Below are 24,910 nucleotides of genomic sequence, written 5' to 3'. Positions count from 1 at the left end.
ATTATTCCATTTTAGCTATGCAGCACAGAATAAAGACAATATCGTTAACATGCTGAAATATAGCAGCTTGTCCAACTGACATACACTACATTGAAGAACAGTGGTTTCTCATGAAAATGACATTTTGGTAGATGAGTGTTGGCGCACCATGGTTACTCAGATACTCTCAGCAAGACAGAGAGATGACTTCCCAGGTTCCTGTCAATGCTCTTTCCCTCTAGGGTCCAGAGATATCTCAGAAATGTCTTACGGTTATTAACACAGATATCCAGAAACAGAGGAAGTAGAATGATCAGGTTGTCTTTTACCAGTGCCAGGAAGAGGTTATCGACTAACATAATCAATGTGGTTTTTAGTTCTGACTGCTGTGTAGATGGTGTGTGCATATCTGTATGGAATAGATATCTAGAAAGATAGATATAAACATACATTCTTTTTATTTAATGACAAATGAAGTGTGGTTGCAATATATTCATATATATTTGAAACTAACTGTCTTAACCTTGGCTGATACTAAAGTTTCATTGTCAGTGAGGAAATCTGACTGACAGGGTACTTTGGCATTTTCAAAAATCTACAGATACATCTGGATCAGCACCACATAAGACTCATTGTCTGCAGGTATGAAGAAACAGATAGGCTCCTCTGTCTATATTATAGAAAGAGAGCATGGATAAGTACATGATCATACATGTGTGTATAAATACATGTCTGTGTGTGTATGCTTTCATAAGTGCATGTTGAAAGCTACTTCTCCAAACACCATTCCAGATGCATTTAGAAAAGTTCTTAGTGTGTCAAAAACTGACAGTTGAAAAACTGACAGAACTGTTCCAGCAGTAGCACCCTTTATTGGTCAACTTGCTTTAAAAATGAAAATTCTGCATATCCTGCTTCATAATCAGCTTCAAGAGCTTGGTTTACAGCTATATCCTACAAACTGGTTTGCAACATGGAGGAGAAAGAGTATCCAAGACCTGCAGTTTCCCAAGCAGAGATGCCTGTCATCGCAACACACACTTACCTATTTCTCAATTTCTTGTCGCTGACTAACAGGGGAAGGAAGAAGGTTGTATGTGTGTATGCAAAGGGAAGACTGCAGGGAGAGATTGTTTCATGTCTGAACAGAGATTGGATCAGTTCTGTTTTATCCCCGAAGATCCAGAAAGACAGGCTCGTCTTGAGAATATTCTTCACTCCTTTCCTGAACTTCCTAAAACAGGTATGTGGAAAAAAAAAAAAGCTTTCTCCCCCCTTAAAACACTTATCCTTTTTGCAGAAATTTTTCGCTACTTTTCTTCCAACAACAGCTTAGGCTTTTACACTCTCCTCCACAGAGAGAGATTATTACTGCTGCTCCTGTCCTTTAGCTAAAGCAGAAGCCAAGCGCTGCTGATGGCATAGAAGTGAGAGAGACCCTTTTCCTGCCTGGCTGGCCATTTTATTTAGCCTGGCTGCTAGAGAGAAAATTCTGTCTATAGGGAGATCTGCTTTTGCATTAGAATTAGTGATTTTTCTGAAAATATATGATTACTGTTACTTCTTAGAAATCACATATATTTACAGGTAAAACTGAAACATTATTTGTTTGCATTTCTGTATAGAAGCTTGAGGTTACACAAGATTTTATGCAAAACTTTTTGAAGTTATGTGAAGTTCTGTTCTTGAGTAAGACAAAAGCCGTATTTTGAGGAAAACTCTTAAATGGTACTGTGGAGGTTACTTTTACAGAAGGAAGTTAGTTGTTCCTCCTATGCAACAGGTATATGCAGTGTCAGGAGGTCTAGCATAGACATTTGAGTAACAGTACCTGCAATATGCTGATGGCATCCAGATGTGTTTCCACTGAGGGAGCTGAGGAGGCTTCTTAGCCCATCAGTAACATAGGGTGTGAACAAGGGCCACCTCCAAACACTATTACTAAAGTCTGAGGGGGCCAACAGCTGTAATAGAGTTCCTTTGAGGGAGGAAAGTCTTTTGTTCATTTTGTCTTAGCCAGAACAAGCTGATGAAAAGTGTTTCATATACTAGTAGTTGAGATGACATTAACTACGTTAATGAGGTTAGGTCTCCTGTGTGGTGTTTTATACTTTCAGACCTGCCCTGACTGTAAGGGTTGAATAAGTGTCTAGAGATGTGAATGCTGGACTTGGAGAAAGGAAGAAAGAATTTTGAAATTTGCTTGTAATGTAAGTGGATTAACTGTGTCCTTCCTTCATTTTTATCATGCCAGAACCTATAACTACGATCCCTATCTGATGGTGGGGATTTTGCAAAGAAATATGTATCTAGCTTGAGCTACAGGCTAAGTGCAGCAAACAGCAATATGTCACATTCCCTGGGGTGTGTAATCATTATAAATTGGGTACTAGACTACTCACAGAAAGCCCAAAACACTAATATGTTTCTTCAAAAGGATAAAAGGGTACATCTTCCCATTAGCTGCCTGAGTCTGTTTGGAAGTTTGTAGTAAAATGAAAAAATGATATCTGATGACCTGTCTTAGCCAGGAACACCTTTTGGACTCCCAGGTCCTGAAGGATTTTATAACATGTTCATTTTGTAATAGTATCAGGACTAAAAATATGAGTTAAGAATGCATCAATGTGTGGTCTTACTGGAGAGTAAAAAAACAAAACAATTGAGAAATTGTTTGACGATATCTCCCAGTGGACAAAGTAGTTCTTAATTGCATATAGCACAGAATCTGAAAAAGTCGAGTTGAGTTATGATCCATGCCCCTAAGAAAGTTCTTTTCATCTTTATGCAGAGATTAAAAAAAAACCAACCAACCAAACAAGAAGTAGTAAAAAAACCTCCCCAAAACATGGATAGCTCTGGGAATAATGTATAGTAAAGCTATCATGTAGGATGCATTTTTTGTGTCTCTAGGAAAATCTTCAATATTTTGTTTTTTAATACATACTTAAGAATTAGATAAATGTGCAATAAATGGAGGTTGCTTTATTGTCAATGAGACGAGAAGTCTGATTCTGGATTTCTTTTTTTTTATTTCTTTTTTAAAATTTTCGAGATATCTTCAGGTTTCCATCAGATTCCTTTAGAAAGAAAAACAAACCAGAAGATAAATGCTCCCATTCGTACAGTCATTCAGTGTGCATTTTAGGAGACACTTCCCTCAGGCTACCACTAGTCACGCTAAGGCTTACCAAGAAAGTGCTAAAGTGTGCAGATGATGTCTGAATATGATGAAAGGATGGTAGAAAAGCATAACTAAAGACACTGAGCAGCTGTGGAAAAGGTGGGACCTGTTAAATTAACGCATACTAAGGAAAATGTTAAGCTGAAATGAAGATAGCATACTTGAAAAATCTTGTACAGCAAAGTGAGCTGGCAGGTCATATTAAAAAGAGACCATCAGCTCTGTAGTTACAGATGTCTGTAAGGAACTTATTGGTACGATCCTTTCTCACAAGACAGTCCTGCAGATGTGTGGCTTATGCATCACTGCCACTAAAGGAAAATTAAATAGAGAAAAAAAGTCTTTGGCCTTAGTCTCTGAGAATAAAAATAGTTTGTTTTCATTATTTACAGAAGGTCAGTGTTAGCTGAAACTGACTATAAGCCACTTACTGCCATTGCCAAAAGGTGCCTGGCAAACAGCCTGTAGTGGATGAAATCATCGTTTTCAGCTGCAAATGCATGCTTTTTCAGAAAAGACCATCTGAGGTAAAAATTGGGTACTTGGAGATGCAAGTTCTGAGACCACTTGACAAAAGTGAATGGGTAGGACTACAGAGCTAGGTTATATACCTGGCCATCTGATACAAAGCAAGCAAACAGACCTGCCCTGCAAAGACAAAATGAGAGGTGATTCCTAGTATGACAACCATGATATCTTCTAGGTGGTAAAACAGACTATTATCCCTAGGCAGTCAAGTATTTTAGTAAGGAGGATTTTGATGAAAGATACCTGAAGAGCTACAGAAGACTATCATAACAGGGAGATAAGAAGGTGATGCAGAGCTGCAAAAGATCTTAAAAAAAAAAAAAAAATGTATATACCATGAATACTGATACTAAGGAATTAAAGTTTTGTTCCGTACATCAAGAATAGAGGATAGTTTAAGTAGTTTAAGAACAATAGTTCTTGTAGACAACTCAAGAAAAAATGGCTTCTGAAGTAATGTAGAGGTATTTGCACTTAGAAAAACAAACATCCCTCTCCACCTTGTATTCATTCTGGGCTGCTGTTTTCTCTTCATTATTAGAACTATGTATTTACAGATAAATCTATGCTGTGCACATCAATTGCATCTTCATCAGATATTACCTACATTATATAATAGTTCACAATGGAGTTCAGTTTAGGGGTATGAGATGAGCCACTTCCTATCTGGCTTATTAAAAACCCATTTGAGTCATCCTTTAATCTTTTCCTTGGCACCGTCAAATACCAAAACTGCAGAAAAGGGGTGTGTGTTGTTACCTGCTGTCAATATTGTTAATCTAAAACTACAAAGTAGAACACCTTCCCCTGTTAAAAACTGATATCAGAGCACCTAGCGATCTGCAGTTAAAGGTGTGGATAAAGCAGATATAGCTTTGTATAATCTGTTGCCTGTAATAACCTGCATCTGGAGATAAGGAAGGTGCTACCATGTCATGAAAATGCTGCTGAACCAATCTCTCATGGTCATGAAGCTTATCAGTCCAAAAATACGTGTACTACTGAAGTGTCTGCTTCCTAACAGAACTTCTTTGGGAGAACCAGACCAACCAGGTACAGACAGGAATTTTTTTTGCTAAACAAAATGGGTGTCTGAGTGATGATGAGTCTTTGGTATTTCACAGGCTTTTTGGAACGGCCCTCATGGTCATTAGTCCTGAAATATGGTCTGGAATCCTCTTAGAAGAGTAGAAAGGAGGGGGAGAGTTGACCATGTTTGGGGCAAAAGTAAGCTCAGAGTAAGCCAAATGCTTATAAATGTAACAGTCCCTTATGGGGACCTCTTTTCTGCTGTTCACTCCCTCATAACCATAGATTCATATTTTAACTCCTGATATCCTAAGAAGAACAGAATGTGACTCACCAGACAACCAGGAAGGTGCCCAGCAGGTCCTCAGTAGACCTTCTCTAAAGGTTGTTTCATTATAGCTCCTAAGCCAATACATGCTTTTACTTCTGGCAACATTAATTTTCAGGATTTCCTCCTGCTCTTTCCAAAATGTCAGGCTCAGGCTGATAAACCTGTTAGATGAGCTCTTGCAGATATCTCTGCAGAGGAGCTGGGTAACATTTGGCAGGCAATGGGTACTCTATTTTAGGATTGCCAGGCTGCAGGGACTGTCCCTGAGGAAGTCTTGAAAAATTATGTACTGTCAAGCAATGTGAGCCTGCCTGTGACTGTCATGTCTTAGTGACGGTGGATAGCTGGACTGACCTTCTCAGGGGAAGCCAATTCTCCTCTGGTGGGAGTGTGCAGAAAACACCTGCAGCTCACACACTTCTCTCTAAGGAATCCCTCACAGAAAGACAATTTTGCACTGCATTCCCAAATCTTCCTGAAAAATGGGCTTTGCATAGGCTGACCGACATGCATAAGTCAAGCTGGGAGGTGGGGGATGACAGTAAATACATACGGATGTAATGGGCATGGACTGCAGGCTCCTGCCTTATGCATCCCAAAGGCACAGATGAATGGTCCTGGGACAATCCAAATCACCTTCCTCTGTGTTTATCCATGTGCTCACAGCCAGGGCTACAAAGCCCTGTGGGAGCGTTAGTCACGTGAAGGGTGCACAGGGGCACCAACTAGGTCAAACTCTTCTGGCTGGTGTTTCATGTACAGGGGCATGTGGCTAGGGCGAAGGGTAACCACAAACACGTGGCTGCAGAAAGAGATGGCACATATGCATGGGTGTGGCAAGCAGTGTTGACTGGACTTGGTCACCACAAACTCTGGCCAGGTTGCTGGTTTCCAGATGGAAGTCTCAGTTTTTGGCTGAGAGAGTCAGACCTGGGACCTAAGCAAAGGTGAATGTCATCTTGGTGGGTCTATGAGTGCAGCCATGTGGCTCCATCTCTCAGAGAGCTTTCAGTTTTGCGTGAGAGGCAAGATATTGCTGAACTAATTTCCTCTTGTATAGTGTGATCCTGTGGAGCGTTTTGGGAAGGATATGTTCTGAATGCCAGAAAATATCTTTCCTTGAAGAGTTACCAGTGAAGAGACCACATAATTGACAATGCTACAAAGCTTTTGTGGGGACATGCTCTACTCTACATGAAGCTCTTCTGGCAGTGGGGCATGGATAGTGATAGTGGTGTTGGTAGCCATACTGGACTTTCTTGTGGAGTAAGTCTTGAAAGATTATTTCTAGTGCAGGGAGTCATCTAAAGTGCCAGGAGTAGTCCTCTATAGCATAATTTAAGGACCAAGTGCTAACTAAATTTCATGATTAGGCATACCAGGGTGCACTCAAAGAGCTCGCTGTAGATGAGAGATTTGGTGCTAAGAATGCTACCAGGGTTAATCCAACAAAAGAGTATACATACAGGGTGTAGTAGAGTTACAATGCAAAAAGAGAACTGATGAGCTGAGAGATGCCAGAGCCCTGAAAGTTAAAAAACCAACCAAACTGCTTAAAGACCTGAATGTTTCAAGTGAGTGGCTGCAATTCCAAAATATTAAAACAAAAACTACACTTACTGCCTAAAATTGCTTAAAATTACTTTTTTTCTAAGAAGGCAGCTGAAGTTTATGTTGACTTGATTTACCCTTAGTGCAGTTCAGAACACACTATCTCACTTCAGCTGGTGACCATGTTTTCAGACAAAACAAAAATGAAACAATTCTATAATGAAAGGCCATGCAAAGTTGAAATGATTCATTTGGAAATGCTAACAGAATAGTTTCCAACTTCTTGATCTTTTTGTTTGTTTTGTAATTTTTAAATTTTTTTTTGATTGAAACAATTTATTGAATTGGGTAACAATATGAAAATTCTTCCAGCTCATTCAGATCTGCATATTTTGATGAAAGAAATGGACCAAATATTGACAAGTAGTTGTGCACTTATAGAATCATAGAACCATTTTGTTTGGAAAAGAGCTTTAAGATCATTGAGTCAAACTGTAAACCTAACACTGTCAAGAAGCTCCCCTGGTGCAACTTAAGGCCATTTCCTCTCATCCTATCACTTGTTACTTGGGAGAAGAGACTGGCATGCATCTCGCTACAACCTCCTTTCAGGTAGTTATAGAGAGCGATAAGGTCTACCCTCAGACTCCTTTCCTCCAGGCTAAACAACCTCAGTTCCCTCAGCTGCTCCTTATAAGACTTGTGCTCTAGACCCTTCACCAGCTTCACTGCTCTTCTTTGGACACGCTCCAGCACCTCAATGTCTGTCTTGTGGTGAGGGGCCCAGAACTGAACACAGTATTCAAGATGCGGCCTCACCAGTGCCGAATACAGGGAGACGATCTCTTCCCTAGTCCTGCTGGCCTTCTTAGCACTTGGGCACACTGCTGACTCATGCAGTCAGCTGTCGACCAATGCCCCCAGGTCTTTTTCTGCCAGGCAGCTCTCCAGCCACTCTTCCCCAAACCTGTAGTGTTGCATGGGATTGTTGTGACCCAAGTGCAGGACCCAGCACTTGGACTTGTTGAATCTTATATAGTGAGCCTTGACCTATTGATCCAGCCTGTCCAGATCCCTCTGTAGAGCATTTCTACCCTCAAGCAGATCAACACTCCTGCCCAGCTTGGTGTCATCTGCAAACTTAGTGAGGATACACTGGATCCCCTCATCCAGATCATCGATAAAGATATTAAGCAGAACTGGCCTCAGTACTGAGCCTTGGGGAATACCACTTGTGACCAGCTGTCAACTGGATTGAACGCCATTCACCACATTATCATTTCATCCTAGGGTATCTTTAGTTTGGAAACACTTAATGAGTTGCCTCATCTGTGAAAATTTTGTTAAAACTCCTGTGCAGTTAAGACCTGGCAGGAGACCTAAGCAGTCTTGTATCATGTACTATGTGCTCCAAGAATATATATGAAAAGAGAAACAATGATGGAAAAAAAAGGGTTATTTATTTGTTACACTTTGGTCATCTTGCTGAAGGCAAGTTATATTTATTCTGCTCTGACCTAAAGCAATTTCTTTGGTAATCAACACTGAGAAAAGACCATAAGGTAGCCGTGAGCACAGGATTCATGTGGTAGCACAGATGCCCATTCACAGCAGGATTTCAGTGAGTGAAAATTGTGCTCATCTCTTATATTCAAGAGCAATCTTCTCTAGCTTTACCATTCACATATTTGCTCTTACAGTGTCTTACATAGCAAAATAGTGACTATGATGTTTAAGAAATGTAATCACAAATTCTCTGCATCAGCAAAGTTCCATCTTTTTGCAGGAGCTTATGCATTTTCTATTCAATACTAAAACTGTAATAACTTTTTAAAATAAGCAATTTATCACTGAGAAAAATTTCAATCTTATTTCTTTACAGTATTTTTATGTGTGTTCTTAATCAAAATTTGGATCTTAGATTTGATGAAAAAAATAATACTAAAGTCTGTGCTCAGTAATGAAGGCAAAATGGCACATAAAAACTGCTTTTCTGAATTCTCACAGGTTAGGTTTTTGGGTAGTGTTTGGTTTTTTGTTTGTTTGTTTTTTAGATTTTGAATAGAATATAATTCATTTCTGAAGTAAACATTTTTCCTTTTATGGCTTGATTATAACCTAGTAAGACTCCTGGGATAGAATTCTAACAGAAGTAGGTTTGTCCTTAATACATTCAAACCTCATCAATTTTGCTTAAATGGTATTCAAGAATGAATGTTAACTACTAGAACTGTAGGCTTTGGATGTTTGTAATCCACAGTGGACTAAGGAAGATGTGATTCTTTTATGGTTCTGACTGCACTGTTCAGCAGGGACATTGTGCAAATCACTTGATTTAACGGAGACTGATTCTGAAGTAAGTAAAAACAGGAGAAAAAGTCTCCCAAAGAGCTTTTTCAGCATATAGTTTAAAGGAAGGTAGCTTACTTGCTATGATACTGCTTTTTCATTAGTTCTAAAGGTACACAGCATTTGAGGAAGAAACAGAAAGGCATGCGATCATAGCAAGTTAGCATAGCTTTATGCTTTATGTCATCAAGGAAGGAACTATTTCAGGATCAATCCAGAGAACTGGACCAACCAGTGCACAATGGGCTGTTCTCCAGATAGGGCCTCTGTTCTGATGAGTATTTTTATATTCACATTTCTTGTTATATGTTTGGAGAAATTTACAATGTGTAACTGCAGTTAGTGCTGTATACTATATATGCTGTGCGATTTATGTAAGGAAGGGCCCTCTGTGAGGTATGTATAGGAAGAGCTTCTCGATAGTGTAAGCTAGACAAGTCCTGAGCTCTGATACATCCCCTCTATTTTGACATGTTTTTGTTCTTTTGTATTGACGTTTTTTTTGACTTGCTTTTTTCCATAGTTGATAAGCTGTTCATGTTGAAGTCAGTCTTTTTATCAGACTTTCCCCCCTCTTTTTCAACAGCTTGACGCTCTTGCATAGATTTTAGTTCTAGACACTTTTACAACAGCTGAGTTCAAACAGTGCTTCTCTGCAGCCCCACTGCTCTCCTGAGACACATGTTTTAGTGTGTGAGTCAACTTGAAGCTTCACTTCCCTTTGTGGTATGTTGTGTAGGGTGCCAGGTCTCAGGAATTTTATGGCTCAGAGACTTGCTTGTTCCTAGGAAAAAAAGTATACTTGATCAAGGAGGATAATTTCTGAACTATTTATATTTGAGTTTAAATCATACAATCCAAGCATACCTTAAGATATAGAGCACTTGATTTCCATGCAGGAGTTTAACATCTCAGTCCAAATCTTCAGTCACTGTGAGTTAATGACTAGAAGACAATACACTGATTGTGTTGATACCATGATATAAAGACTTCTCCTTTTACCTTGTACCCTAACCTAAATAGTCTAAATCATTTGCTAGCATGGCTGACATAAGTAGGCAGAGCAGTTTGAGTAATGATTTCTGACTAGGAGAAAATTCAGAAAAGAAGAAAAATCTACAGAATACAATGTGACATAATTTTTTGCCTCATGTCACACTGATGACATAATGAAAATAAAATGATGTGGGGAATATAAGATTAAAATTTGAGAATGTAAAAAAAACCCCCACCATTTAGAAAGGAGAAATTGTGAGAAGAGGTTGAAGAGATAGGGAAGGAGACGTTGTGACTCAATGCACAAACCAAGAGGCTAACATATGAAAAGGGCAGAGGAAACCTCCAGGAAGTCAGGAGGAAATTGTCACATGGCATTTGTTGGTCAAAAGCTTTTAATTTGGGATGTGTAATAATTTGAAATTAGTGAAAGTAAGACTAACATAGAGGCACATCTGAAATGCCACTCTACTATTGTGACTTCGGTATAACTTCACACTTTTTAATCTTAATATGCCGTAGACTAAGTTGTGGTCTATTATGCCTGTGTACCTCTTAAAAAAGCACTTGAATTCAGTGAAATTACACTGGCTACTAAGAGCAAAAGCCTTCTGTCTTGAAATTAACATGATAAAGGAGAAATAAGATAACTGGCAGTTCAGAGTACACGAAAGCACTGAAAGTGAAATCCTAAATGCTAGTTTTAAATTACCAGAGAGGACCTGTGAATACTGTTCTGATAGACATTAAATGACAAAGAAGATGTTATGAGAGAATATAATTCTACTTTGGGTATATACAAATCTTTGACCATGCTGCATTATTCAGTCTTCAGAACTGAGGAACTCGAAAGTATTACATTATATATAGGCCACTCTTAATTTTTTATCAGTACTTTTCTCCCAGTGTTATTTTAAAGTCAACACAGTTAACAAAACCATTTGTTACTAATGGTCAGGATCACTGCTACTGAATATTTATGCCATAACTGAATGCTGTTAGACATGTCATTTGAATTATTGCTGCTGTTTATTGTGTGGATTTTCAGATTTGCTAGAGGTTCTTTTCCATAAGGGGGAAAAAATGTTACTAAGAATTAAGTTTTAACTATGCCAGAAAAAAGAAGCAAATACAAGGTATGGTATGAGAGCAGTGTACACACTGGTCACAATATCAGAATTAGTTGCTATGAACATGTCATAGTGTAAACAGTGTCAGAAGTACTGTTTTTATGAAACACTGGGCAGAGTTCATCTCTTACAGCAATGTAATCTGGAATTACTTTTTAGACACTTGTACAATTAAGATTCAGAATTAATGCCAAGATTCCTGTCTGTATTGGGTTTGCATGGCAAAGTTTTGGTGGCAGGGAGGGCTACAGGGGTGGCTTCTGTGAGAAGCTACTAGAATCTTCCCTTATGTCTCACAGACACAAAGACAGCTCCAAGACGGACCTGCTGCAGGCTACGGCCAAGCCCATCAGCAACGGTAGTAGCACCTCTGTAATAGCATATTTGAGAAGGGGAAAAGTTGCTGTGCAACAGCAGCTGGGAGAGAGGAGTGAGAATATGTGAGAGCAACAACCCTGTAGACACCAAGGTCAGTGAAGAAGGATGGAAGGGCGGAAGGAGGTTCTCCAGGTGCCGGAGCAGACATTCCCCTGCTGCCCTTGGTGAGGCAGGCTGTGCCCCTGCACCCATGGAGGTTAACAGCGAAGTAGATATCCACCCGCAGCCTGTGGAGGACCCCACACCAGAGCAGCTGGATGCCCAAAGGAGACTGTGACACCATGGGAAGCCCACCACGCTGGAACAGGTTCCTGGCAGGACCTGTGGACCCATGGAGAGAGGAGCCCATGCTGGAGCAGGTTTTCTGTCAGGACTTGTGACCCTGCAGGGGACCCATGCTGGAGCAATTCATGAAGAATTGCAGTCCATGTGAAGGACTCATGTTGGAGTATTTTACTGCTGGTGAATTTAGTAAAAGTAGAGGGCTATAAGCAGTTCACCAAAATTGGACTATTAACAGCCTTTCCTGCCCCCCCCCCCCCCCCCCCCCCAACTGTGTTATTAAAGTAATGACATTTAAATTAATTTTCAAATGTATTGAATTAGTGTACATTATACTGACAAAGAGAAGATGGTTCTTATTTAGGTTAACACACATCCAATACCTAAATATTTGGGTTAACATATGCTTTTGAGATTTAGGTTGCACTAAGTAGTTTTGCTGATGTTCCTCAGAAATACCAGACAATCCTTAATTGCCCAGTTCAAAGGAGACAACCTTTCTTCAAATAGCTGACGTTCTCATTATATAAGACTTCTCTTATTCACAGCATACTTCAAAACATAAACTAATGAGGACTAAATATGTCACTTCTCTCATAATACAGTGGCAAATTTGACTTATTTTTCTGCCTCACATCTTCAAAACTGAGATGAAACTTTGCAGATTTGCTTAGCTATAGCTGTGCTCCTCAATTAGGCCGATAAACCTCCTATTCAAGTTGGTGTATGTCAGCCCTGATGGACCACTTTTAGAGCTTTTGATATCATTGGTACTCTCGGGTACTGCAATGAGACAGGTTGTGTGTGTTCCACATCCATGAAGAAGTGAAGAACTAATGGCTATGTCTGCAACAATGTTCAGTTTTGAAGATTAATTTAATTAATTTTTAGTATCTTGTCTTTGTGACAGAATCTACATTCTCAGATAGGTGTAAAGTTGTTCAATGTAGGGATATAGATGCCTGTATAGGTAAGGGGTTCAAATGCTTAAACTATCCCTAAGAAATGCCTGAATAAAGCATCTATATTTAAATCCTTTTTTTCCCCTGATCTTTAAATGCCTCCTTTTACACACAGTTAGACACTCCTTTTTTTCCCTAGAAGCCAATGCCTAGGTTTTTTCATTCACACAAAATTCTGATTATATTGTAAAAATACTGCTCTGTGCCCAGCAGCTCAGTGGTTAGTGCACTAATGCAAAATTTGAGAGGCAATGCAGAAGAACAGGGAAGGAATTCCTATTTATGCTTGAGAGAAATTGCTTTTACTTCTACTATTTACTAGTATTTAACTATGAAAAAACAGTTTGCTGAGATGAGGCAGATTGTTAGGGTTTCCTGCATAAAATATTCCACTTTTCATGATATAATTCAAGTTTCACTGGTTAAAGTAGAAAAAGACACTACACACAAGAGGGTGTATACATCTTCAAATACTAGATAGGCATGTGGATATGGGGAGGGACCTTGTGTTCCATGTGAAATGGTATGATTTCTGATTTCTATAGGAGAGGTTAAAAAACCCTGCAAGCAACATACACAGCAGAATTCATTATTTTTTCATCCTGGCAGAATTCAGTGAAAATTTAAAGTCAGATTTTCATCAGGTATAGCTCTTTGTTCAACACACTTTTCTGGACATAACAGACCTGAAACACTTAAAGCAGTTCATTAAAGATTTTGGGCATTAGAGGGTTGTGATTTTTGTTATACATTTCTTAAACAGAGTATTGAACTAGGTGTACATGTCTGGCTTTTTGTAGTCCTGTTCCTAAATCTCTTCACTTTTTAGGATATAGCTTTCCACAAGGCATCCAAGAAGCCAGTTTGTGGAGATGAATTGGTAGCTGTAGCTTGTTTATCTGTTAGTAAACAAAGCTGAAACCTATACTTTCAAAGTAGGCAATGCACATCTCAGGAAACAAAGGCACACTATGACTCAGTAACATGGGGGAGTTGTAATTTTCTTCCTCCAGGAAGATTCTGGGAAAAGGGTAAAAGGGAGAATTGAAATGGCTTGGTCTCTGTTGTAAGTTTATATGAGCATCTGCAAATAAATATGAGGCCAAATGGCAATGTAAGTAGATGTCACCCCATTGCACGTTTTGTTTGGTTTTCCTCACTCTCTTGTTTCTTTTAATATTTAAAACTGGTTTTGGCTGAATGTGGTGTCTCAGTTGAGTCCAACACAAAGTATCTACCCTTAGATGCTTTGGATAACTTTACAGTCTCTGCAAAACTTGAGTAGCTAATGGCTTTCAATTCATCAAAAGGATGGAGTGGTGCTAATGGAAATTTTTGTGAGTAATTACATCCAAGGGGTTAAAATCTATTTCAGTGATGCTTTCTGGTTAATGGAATTGATCTTGACCCTTCTTTTGCAGATATCGCTGCACAGAATTGTATATAATGTCAATGCTGCTGTTCTTGGCATACTCTTTGCTTAATTCTCTAACAGAACATACACCTCAGTTGATACACTTGATGCACTACATGTGAAGATAAGCAGTTCCTATATAATCAGCTGCCGAAAGACAATTATAAATCACTTCTCTATGTGTGCATAAACATCTGCTGCCTTTTCTTCCAGTAAAATTTCTGAATCAGAACCCAAAACCACGTAAATCTACATCCCTCTGTGGAAGACACACCTGATTTACAGCTTGTCCTTATTGGATAACTCCTCATTTTGTCTGTCACTTACACAATTTGTCTGTGGAATACCAAAGGCACCTAAATACTACAGAAAAATGGAACTTCCAAGTTGTGCTCAACAGCTGTGTTGTGTGCTCTATGCAAGTTCTTATTGAATATTTAGTTAATTTCCTTGGGTGTGCAATAGATGTGTACAAAAATTGGTGATTTTCTCTTGTACGTAGTTGTTGACAATTTTTTTTTTTTTTTAAGAGAAAACTCAGAGGGACATCTCATAGTCTTCACCTTCTACTATATTGACTGACTTATTGCTTTCAAACCATGTTTATGTTTCATTCCACATTTAGTCGAGTACAGGCAAACAACTATTGCTAAATACATCATACTTCAGAGGAAAAAGTAAAACCATAAAGTGGTGTCTTATGAAAGTAGCAGAGCAGGGTAAGGCTTGTCTGTACATTGTACAGTAACAGAACTAATAAGATGAGAAATATACATAGTAACATTTTTTCTAGAATGGTTCACTGGTTTAATTTTCTTTTAAACTGCCTGAGGTAAACCAAAGGAAAAAATGTTGTTTCACTCATGCTAGGAAAGAGGCCTAGATTTATTTGGATCCTCCATCCTTTTCTTAATCTAGTTCCTTAGTACAGAAAATGGTTTCTGTGATTTATGTGCTGGGGTTTAAAGTAGAAGTTGTAGTAAATCTATTAATCTATCAATATTTTTTTATTCTGGAATGTGCTGGTTTTGGCTGGGGTAGACTTATCTTTCTTCATAGTAGCTGGTATGGGGCTATGTTTTGCATTTGTGCTGGAAACAATGTTGATAATTCAGGGATGTTTTTCTTACTGCTGAGCAGTGCTTACACAGAGTTAAGGCCTTTTCTGCTTCTTATGCCGCCCCACCAGTGAGTGGGCTGGGGGTGCACAAGAAATTGGGAGGAGACACAGCTGGGACAGCTGACCCCAACTGACCAAAGGGATATTCCATACCATATGATGTCTGCTCAGCATATAAAACTGGGGAAGGAGAAGGAAGGGGGGGGTTGTTCGGAGTGATGGCGTTTGTCTTCCCAAGTCACCGTTACGCATGATGAAGCCCTGCTCTCCTGGAGATGGGTGAGCACCTGCCTGCTGATGGGACGTGGTGAATGAATTCCTTGCTCTGCTTTGCTTGCATGTGTGGCTTTTGCTTTACCTTATACTATCTTTATCTCAATCCATGAGTTTTCTCAGTTTTACCCTTCTGATTCTCTCCCTTATTCCACCAGAGGGAAGTGAGCAAGTGGATGTGTGGGGCTTAGTTGCTGGCTGGGGCTAAACAATGACATGGAAACAGCATGGGAATGAAAAGAACAAGTGGCAGAAATTAAGAATTGTGTTATGATGCTTTTGAATAAGAAATATTCTCCTGAAATGTAGAATCTAAGGCAGCCTCTTTTCCTACAGATTTGTCTCAGGACAGTTTGACTATGGAGTCTAGGAAGGTTTAAGGTCATCGTGCAGACTTTCTCTAAGGAAGGGTATCTAAATAAAAGATCCTCTAAGGGATCTTTCTTCTCTACCTGGATGCTTATTTTCATGAAAACTGTAGAAATGCAATTATTTTTTAAGACTGTTTCACCTCTGTCAAATTATTCTGAAATCATTCAGTTCATATGGAAGAGATTGAAGACATATTCAGACACTGACAATGGCACAGGGAAAGTTATTAAATCAGCTTGGTTTCCATGGGAAACAAGCTGAAGTAAAACAAAGGCAAATCTATGATAAAAGATCTGCATTGGAGCTCAGAGGTAAGGAAGACTCCCACGACCTACAAGATTAATTTAGTGCATCAGACGTTCTTATTTGTGTTAGTCACATTAGTTTGTATTTTAAAAGCACTGTAGAGTTTACCAATGGGTTTCAGTATCGATATTTTATTTCCTTCCTTGAGACCTGTTATCATTCTTGTTGATGCTCTTGCTTTTCTAAGAGTGGGAATTGATGTTACTATCATTACCTGGTATCTAGAGGTCATCCTTTTCAGCCTGAGAGTTGATGAAATCAATTTCCAGTTTCTGCTTGATAACAGAAGCAAGAATATCAAGAGATAGAAAGAAACATAATCGAACTTGCATCATGTTAGTTTTCTGAGGTGTCTCAGAAACACTATTCTGCAATCACTTTCAAATGACTCTGCAAATGTTGCAAGATTTGCAACAGACTCTTATCTTAAAAAAGTCAGCCTTCCCGTCCCCCTCAACTTAAAAAATATTTTTATTGGTTTATCTTGTTGTCATGCAAAATAGTGACTCTTTGGTGAGAGTGTTCAATAGCTTTTTCTGTAGTCTACAAAAAACTTTTTAAAACATAAATTTTAATGTGCTACTATCATGAATCTGTTTTACAGTGAGCTTTCACTTAGCTAATCTAAGACATAAACAAAGTTTTAGAACACATAAACAGTTTTAGAGCCACACTGAGTTCAGGTGAAGGAATGGTAACTATTCATGCAATTATAAGTTACTTTTCTGCATGGCACTTTCTAGCTAGTGAGCTGGAAAAAAAATTACAAATGATGAAATAAATAATGAGTCTGAGAACCATTCAACCTTCACTGTATTTTGCAATGATAATTTTTTAATAAGTAGGAATCTGTAATGCCTTAAAACTCTTCCCAAAGTTCCTTGAGATATCTAATTATTCAGTATAATACTTTATTGAGACACAACGAAATTGAAAAGTGAAAGTTTGTTTTGAGCCTATGAAATACTGGAATACAGTAATTATCTAGTCCCTTAATTTTCTGATTTTTATTTCATTTACTTAGTAGCTTCTACAGTCATGCTGAAAAAATAACAACAATGGATATCTAAACAGTCATGGTGATTATACATAATTAAAACACCACAATCGGAAAAAAAGTTCTTAGTAGCAGATTATGTTGAATCACCAAACTAAAACTAAGCCTAGAGTCTTTTCAGTTCCAACAGGAAGGAAAGCAAAATAAATAGGATTGTCTGAAACATTGTAAGAACAAGATCTGAAAAAGGAAATTTTATTTTTTTTTCTTTCAGAAATCACTACATAGTCCTAGTAAAAAGAATTGTAATCATAATCTACACCTTCTATATTGGAGATATTTTGAAGCAAGGATTGCTGCCCACTGCTTTCTCTAGCCATCTTTTCTTGTCTTCTGGCCATTGGAACCTGTGAGGGGAGGGTGGAAACCAGAATTCAGGCAGCAAACTGTTATCTTTCACAGCCCAGTAAATAGAAATTTTGCTGTGGCTAGTTCAAGTTGACAGGTTTTTTATTGACCTGACAGGACTTGGGCCTGAGCTTTTAACAGTTTTCTAGCAGTTGACTCTTTCTTCCCTGTTTTAACTCAAGCTCTGTGAATACCACAGATCATAAAAGTCTGACATACCTAGGGAGTAGATTATCAGGTGTAGCATAACAGATAGTATGGTAGCCCAGCAAACAACAGCACTTTGTGCCAACTGAGACAGTGGGAGGTTATCGTACAGCTTTAAAACTTCATCTGAGAACCAACTAAAAAAACCCAACAGACTGTGATTAGAAAACATTTTAAAATAGATTCAGGTGGATCCAAGTGTAGGAGAAAGAGCGCCTCATCACCAGTATTGTCATGCTCATGGTGGATAATTATGGATGTTGGTACCTCACAGTGACACCTCACAGGACATCTCTGCCTGGGTAAGAGTGGGAGTCACCAGCCTTCTGACTTAGGGGGATACTGGAAATGTAAACATAATGCAAGAGAAAAAGAGTGGTTATTAGTAAGTTTTCTTTGACGACAGTATTAAAGACCTTTTTTTTTTTTCTTTAATTAATGGACCATTGATCTTATTGTAACTGAATTAATGATAACTGTTTTACTTTGAATAATTTGGATGTTAACTGAACTAACACTAAATTTTTGGTTCCACTTACAAACTATGTTCAACTTTTGCCACCAAGACTTAAACCATAACATTTTTGCTGAATCTTTGTGGAGACTGCTATTTTGGGCCATGAAGAAAAATAGTTCTCTCACTTTTCCATTTTCTTCCCTTCCAAGGTTTTGACTACTGGAAAAAGCTGTGGGTGGACTGGACTGAGAAACTGTGTGTGGCATTAGAGATCTCAAAGCCAGAGAGACACTCTGGTTGTTGCAGGGATGTGAGGTAGTGTTCTTGCTGTCAGAAGAACCTCCTGATATGGACGGTGGGATTCAGACACTTGTAAGATGCAAAAGCAGATTCTTAAGATATACAGGATGTTTGTGAAAAAATGGTTTTGGAGAGGTTTTTACTCTGTATCCAGGAATTAGAGAGATCACAACAGGCTTTAGCGTTAGAGAGTGGAAGGCTAAGGAAGAGAGTTTCATTGGGTTTTGATCTTGGTTTGGGAAGATAGAGAGAGAGAAGGAGAATGTAATTTTTGGTTAACTTGAATTTTGACCGTAGTTGCTAGAGCCTTGAAGTCTAACAAGTTGAGTGGCATACCTTTTTTTTTTTTTTTTGAGGTAAATCATCAAGGCTACTATCACATTATGTGTACTGAGTTTCTTGACTTCACAAGGGCTTAAATGTAGCAGTTCATAATTATATATGATATAGCATCCCAACATGGGTTCCTGTGGTTTCCCCCTTTGACTTCATTGTGAAGTAAAAGCATTTACATTTTGTTTCTTTGCATGAGTAGAATCACATTTCTGTTCCCACAAATGTCTTCCCTCTGTTTTCATAGGTGCTTAGTTTCCCTGGAAGTCATTGTAAAAGCCTTTTAGAGATGCAGTGTGGAGTGGGATAACCTTTATTATTGTGGGCTATGATAGACAAACTGGTAGATTTTATGAAAATAACCCAGAAAAATGGGTTATGATGGACTTAAGTCAGGCTGGCTTTTGTCAAGAGGAATCATGCCTCAAAAAGTCACTAGAATTGTCTGAACAACAAAGTACATATAGTTCGATTACTTTCTGTAAAACAGTTGTTCAAAGTAACAACCTTTTTCAGAAGGGTGTACCTATGTCTGTGAATATATCCAACACAAAATCTGAACACAGGTAGATATGAGCTGTATACTGCATATTCTATTCAGTTATACGTCAAGAACAGAGCTCAAAATTGGATTCAGTAGATGTACCTGAAGGTGAAGTAATCACAATATATTCCCTTAAACTATGTGACTGTGAGCTGCTAGAAATCCATCTGTCTAGCTTTTCTACATGTGTTTGAATCTTTCTAGCAAGGGAGTGTTTAACATGTGCTATTCTAGAGACCTTCACCCTCTATCGAAATTTTTTCAGATTTCCTGCTTAAGAGAGCACGGTCATGTATTCACATATGTAACTGTCACACAAGTGATCTTATGGATTAGTGAATTACGAGCCTTTCATGGTATGCTCTTTATAACAGGTTTTAACTTGAAGCTTCCTTTTCAAATAGACCAGGATAGAGCCAACTGTCATTATTCATCATCTTGAGATGTGGAAAAGTTTGACATGATAAGAATAGGCATGTAAAATTTTGTAAAGGACTTAGAAAAGTTCAACATCAAACTCAGTTTAACAGTAGCTGTAGTGCAGCTGGATTCCCTTAGTTTTTTGAAATTCATATGTGGTAGAGTTATATTTTGCACAACTGAGCTAGACTACAAGAGTTTTTCAATTTGTTTTAGAAAAACTCTTTAATGGAGTAAGGCATTCACTTTTCAGACATGTAGGAAAATGCAGAATTTGTTTTTCACTCTGACTCACAAAACAAAGAACAATAACATACTCTTCCATGACAGACAATCCCAGACAAAACTAAATGGAAACATGTTTGGAGGACACAGTGCAATATGCTTTCCTGACTTACTGTATCCTTTTCTCTCAAACAGTGGAAGTCCCCTGAACTCATAAGCCCCATATGAGTACTGAAGATACATTTTTGGTTATGGCAAATTAAAAAAACCGAGAGACCTGAATTTGTGAACCTGATATTCCTGGTTTCAACTGGAATGAGACAAGATTTAAATCATGTCAGTAGGTAGTTCAATATTGTATTTCCACTGACAAACAACATATGTGAAATGAGAGTCAGATCCTATTGGATCAGCAAAAATGAAATCTAGTTTTCTCATTTTATTCATTGAAATCTAGATACTATGTAAATACCAGAATTTTGCATGAAGGAACATATTCCTATCAGTTAACTTATTTAGAGAAAAAAGTAAGGAGTTCACAATCACCTCATGTTTTCAATATTTCAGTCTTGAAAAATATTTGGTTGGGCTTTTCCTGTCAGTTTTGATCTGAGCTGGTTAGAGACTTGAGTGTCTGTAGCTGCAGAGGAATTTTTGAACCCGAAGTAATTATCTCAAATAACAACTATTATTTTTGCACTTCTATAAGTTTTTTAGAGCTATGCTAAAGCCATCTATAAAAATGTCTTCCAGAATGAAGGATCCAAAGCAGAATTTCTGCAATGATTGAATCGTAACCCCTGATGTGTTTGTAATGGAAATGCTGACACAATATTAAAGGTAAAAAGTGTGTGTAGTCATAATGAAGAGTTTCATAATGAGTCTGATAATAAGTTACTAACTTTTTGTGCAGTAGAAGTGATGGCATGACTAATTTATTTAACTTTTGTAACCATAGATTAGTACATACATTTATTCAGCTGGTAAAATTCACTTAAAATTGTTTTAGCTTTCTAAAATAAAGTGTGTTTCTATTCCAAGGTTATAATGGACTTGCTAATGGGGTATTGACTACTGTTTCTTGTCATCCATCTTCTGGTGGAAAGGTGATCATTACTTTCCACTTAATAATTCCCAGTTTTCTGCACATTCACATAAAATTACTTTTATTAGGAACTCATTCAACTTGCAGTTGAAGATATCCCCAGAAGCAGCTGATGTTTAATAAAGTTATTTTCTGTGTAGTATAAAATTGTGGTTTCAAGGATTCCTCAGAGTTAAGAACTGTTTTCTTAACTTGAGATTTAGAAATGATATGCACATCTTCAGACTTGAAATTTGGGTGCTATCTACCCAACTGATAAGGAAAAACTAATAAAAAATTGATTTTAAAAAGATTCAATGTGGTGACATATCTCATTGAAATGAACTGTTGTTGAGAAACTCTTGAGAAGAAAGAGTGAAGTTGACAACATAATTCTGTATTTGAATTCCTATGCTTTTAAAATAAAAGCCAAGGACAATATAATGTCTCCAAAGAGAGATGTTTCCAAGCATTTGATTCTATCAGGCTCAGCACAAGAAGAAGAAAATGCAAGAAACATTCATTTCCCACCTTTTCAGTAGGTCCTTGGGATAGCTTCAGCTTTTATTAAAGCTCATAAGGGCTTCCATTTCCTGAACAATCCCAATAATTTCAAGAAACTACCCACCTTACATGTATGAGTTTGGCTGCATCACTGATGGCTAAAGTTGGGCTGCACCTTAGAAAGTGACACTTAGACATGAACTGCAGCTCTGTCTTGGGTCAAAACATCCATTCCTTAGGACTGTATTGTTTTCCTGAATTCAAGTGAATAAAATCACCACTTCAATTATCAGAGTGACTGAGCACAGAGACTCAATTCTTTTGTGATATTAAATTAGAGCCTCATAAACATTTTGATTTATACTGGAAGAGAATTGTCAGAAAGTTTTAAGACTCCAGTTCATGTTCTGTTTAAATTGTACTTTAATTTTCTGATGAGCAATTTTTAATGGTGCTCCAAAGGAAGGGATGAGATTAAAAGTAGAGTATAGTCACTAAAAGTTTCAGTTGTAGAGAGAATCCTTTCATTGTTGAGAAATTTTCCAGATTTCTAGACAGAGTGTAGAATCAGTAACAAGACCGAGGGAAACTGTCATGCAAGTTTAAAGTTATCTTTTTCTATGAGCCTTCACTAAAAACCATTCCCAGTTCCTGACCTCAGTTCCCATGGCAATCTGTGGCAACTTAAAGAGCAAAAAGCTTTGTGCGCACAATTTAAGCATGAGCATTCAACTATAAGAAGACTATAAGTCTTTGTAGTGACTGAGGTTTTCTTTGTTACAGCTCTTAAGTTCCTACTGAGTTTTCTCTACAGTTACTGGCGTGAGAACTTGACATATTGCATAAAAGGTGAACTTACTAAATGGAGATTTTCTTTTCCTTTTCTTTTTCTATGTAGAGATCTTCTGAGACTGTGGCGTAGTCTTCCAAACTGTGTGATCTCTGGTAAGCTTTTACAGATTTTTTTTTCTCTGCTTAAAGAATTTCAAGTTAGAGCACAGTGAAGGAGTCATGATGTAGTGCAAAAGAAAGTCTCTGATGTTCAATCAGCTGTAATCAAGTGATTCTAGTCAATACTGAGAAACAGACTGAACAGTGGTTACTATGTACTACTTGGTATATACTGGTTGCCTGAGAAATATAGAAATTATATTATTACCATATTAGTAGACACTAATATTGACACTTTCTGATTGCCTGCCATTATGAGCCCACATAACAAACACGTGAGTAACATGTAAATATAAAATCTGCAGGCACAGACATTTACGGATAGCAAGAGCAAACAAAATCAGGCATACGCTGAAGAGTTTTTCAAAGACACTAATTTATATTTGAGTCAATGATTACTTGTAACAGGCCGTTGTGCGCACAAGTTTGTGTTAACTGGAAAGACAAAATAGTAAGCGTTAAATGAACTAAATCTACATGTAGACCCTCTTTTTTTTTTTTTAAAGTAGTACTGCTAAAATGTGTCATTTCACTTGCACTACATAGATCAAAGCTATTGATATGTGTTTGATCATTTATTCCCCTGTGAGCAAAAGTCATCAGGATACCACTTTGAAATTCATAGCTTTCTATTCTGTAAAGAGATCTTATTTCAGAACTCCGACATGCCTCTTCCATATAAAATGATTTTCACAACTGATTGCAACACTGTCATTTGACCTCCTAAGGTCAGTCAATCAGCAGGGTGGTGTTTTAGTTGACTTCAGAGCTGGTAAGATTTCCTAGCACCCAAGTTTTCTGACACCTTAGTTTGAACATTTTAGTTTTATTTGTACACTTGAAAAAAATTATGTGAGGCATTCTTAGGCATTATTTGTAAGGCGTGTGGTTCCATATGCTCATACAGGGCATGCGGGAACTGAAAGGAGCACACTTTGGAAAGGAGCGCAAGGAGAAAGCTGCTTAGAAGAGAGTTTCCCTTACCTTATGTCCTGCAGCTCTGGAATGAGATCCAAGCAGGGGAAAGACCTGCAAATCATGAACTATGTGGGGATTTCTTGTTACCCTGTTCATTATTTCCCTAAGAATTACAATCCTTATGGCAGTAGAGTTTATTGTTATTATAAGTAGTAAGTTACTCCATATAACTTCCTTTGCTGCATGTTAAGTACATCATCTGCATCCCAACAGGACTCACCATGGAGAACTGTCTAAGCATGAGGGAGATTCTAAAGAAATATGGAAATAATTCAAGATTGTTCTTCTCTGCTCTTGGTATTTAGAAGCTTTGTATTCAATGTCTCAAAAATTTGCTTTATTTCTTGATTGGCTTCTAAGACCAGATGGTGCAGCAGAGCAGCAGTGGCACCACAAAACATACTAAAAAAATGGTCCTTAGGGACTGAAGGTAGAGGTTTGATTTCATGGAAATAACTGAAAATGCTCTGCAAATGTTCCATGGACTACATTGTATTGCACTATTACTTCACTGCTTTTATAGTATAAACAGATTTTTCAGTTCATCTTATTTTCTGACAGAAAAGAAAATAATCATCCCATTTACCTCTACCAAAGAGGAAAATGCAAAGAAGGTTCAATAATGCTATGCATTTGCTCCCAACAAAAAATGACATAGTTGGCTCATTAGAATGTTAACAAAAATAATTACCACAGTTATTTTTAATGGGAACAATATCCAAGTCTTTGATCTGTGACATGGCATAGAAAATATTGTTGAATTACTCTGCTGGAAAAATTAATATGCATGTTATGATACAGCATGTAGTACTGCATAAGAAATTATTTTGAGAACTGTTTTGGGCCTCTGCTTAAGTAGTTGTGCTTTGTAATTTGATGATCCACTTCTGCTCACAGTTTTCTCCTGTGCATTGTTACCTGAAGAGTTAAATCTATTTGCTTTGTTGCTTGCTTTGTCTCTGTCTCTACTAACCTGGCTTTCCCAAGCACTAAAAATTTATGCTGTCTGTGGATGGAGCACTCTGTTACGCACACCTGCTAACTTGTATCTGCACCCACAGTGATACATGAAAACAGCAGACCTGTTCTGCAGTGCAGAGATCAGGACTCCATGGTATACTTGAGGAAAGCACTTCACCTTATATCACATAAGGTTCAGACAAATCTGCTTTTTAAAACATAGTTCACATTCCCTCTGGGACTGTGGAACAAACAGATATTGGAGCGTTTTATTTGCACAAAGCACCTTGAGTACCCAGAGAGGATGACCCAGGAACTTCTTCTGAGGTATTCAGATTTTTTTTTTTACTATGTGTAT

The 24,910-nt window shown here is 37.9% G+C and overlaps 1 long non-coding RNA gene across 2 annotated transcripts in view; it reads left to right on the top strand.

The window, feature by feature from the left end:
• The window catches only part of LOC141942718 (uncharacterized), a 33,695-nt gene extending 11,116 nt beyond the window's left edge, over positions 1 to 22,579 (top strand). Inside the window, exons 3-5 of one of the 2 annotated variants that reach the window (XR_012628722.1) lie at positions 1,057 to 1,222; positions 20,829 to 20,915; positions 22,562 to 22,579. This is a non-coding gene — a long non-coding RNA (uncharacterized LOC141942718). Of the gene's footprint in view, positions 1 to 1,056; positions 1,223 to 2,096; positions 2,190 to 20,828; positions 20,916 to 22,561 lie in introns of those variants that run through there. The other variant, XR_012628723.1, reaches the window with a different exon arrangement.
• The last annotated feature ends 2,331 nt before the right edge of the window (positions 22,580 to 24,910 follow it).

This window comes from Strix uralensis, chromosome 4 (genome assembly GCF_047716275.1).
Source record: "Strix uralensis isolate ZFMK-TIS-50842 chromosome 4, bStrUra1, whole genome shotgun sequence".
In the NCBI taxonomy this organism is placed as follows: Eukaryota; Metazoa; Chordata; class Aves; order Strigiformes; family Strigidae; genus Strix; species Strix uralensis.
This window is presented reverse-complemented; position numbering and strand designations above follow the sequence as displayed.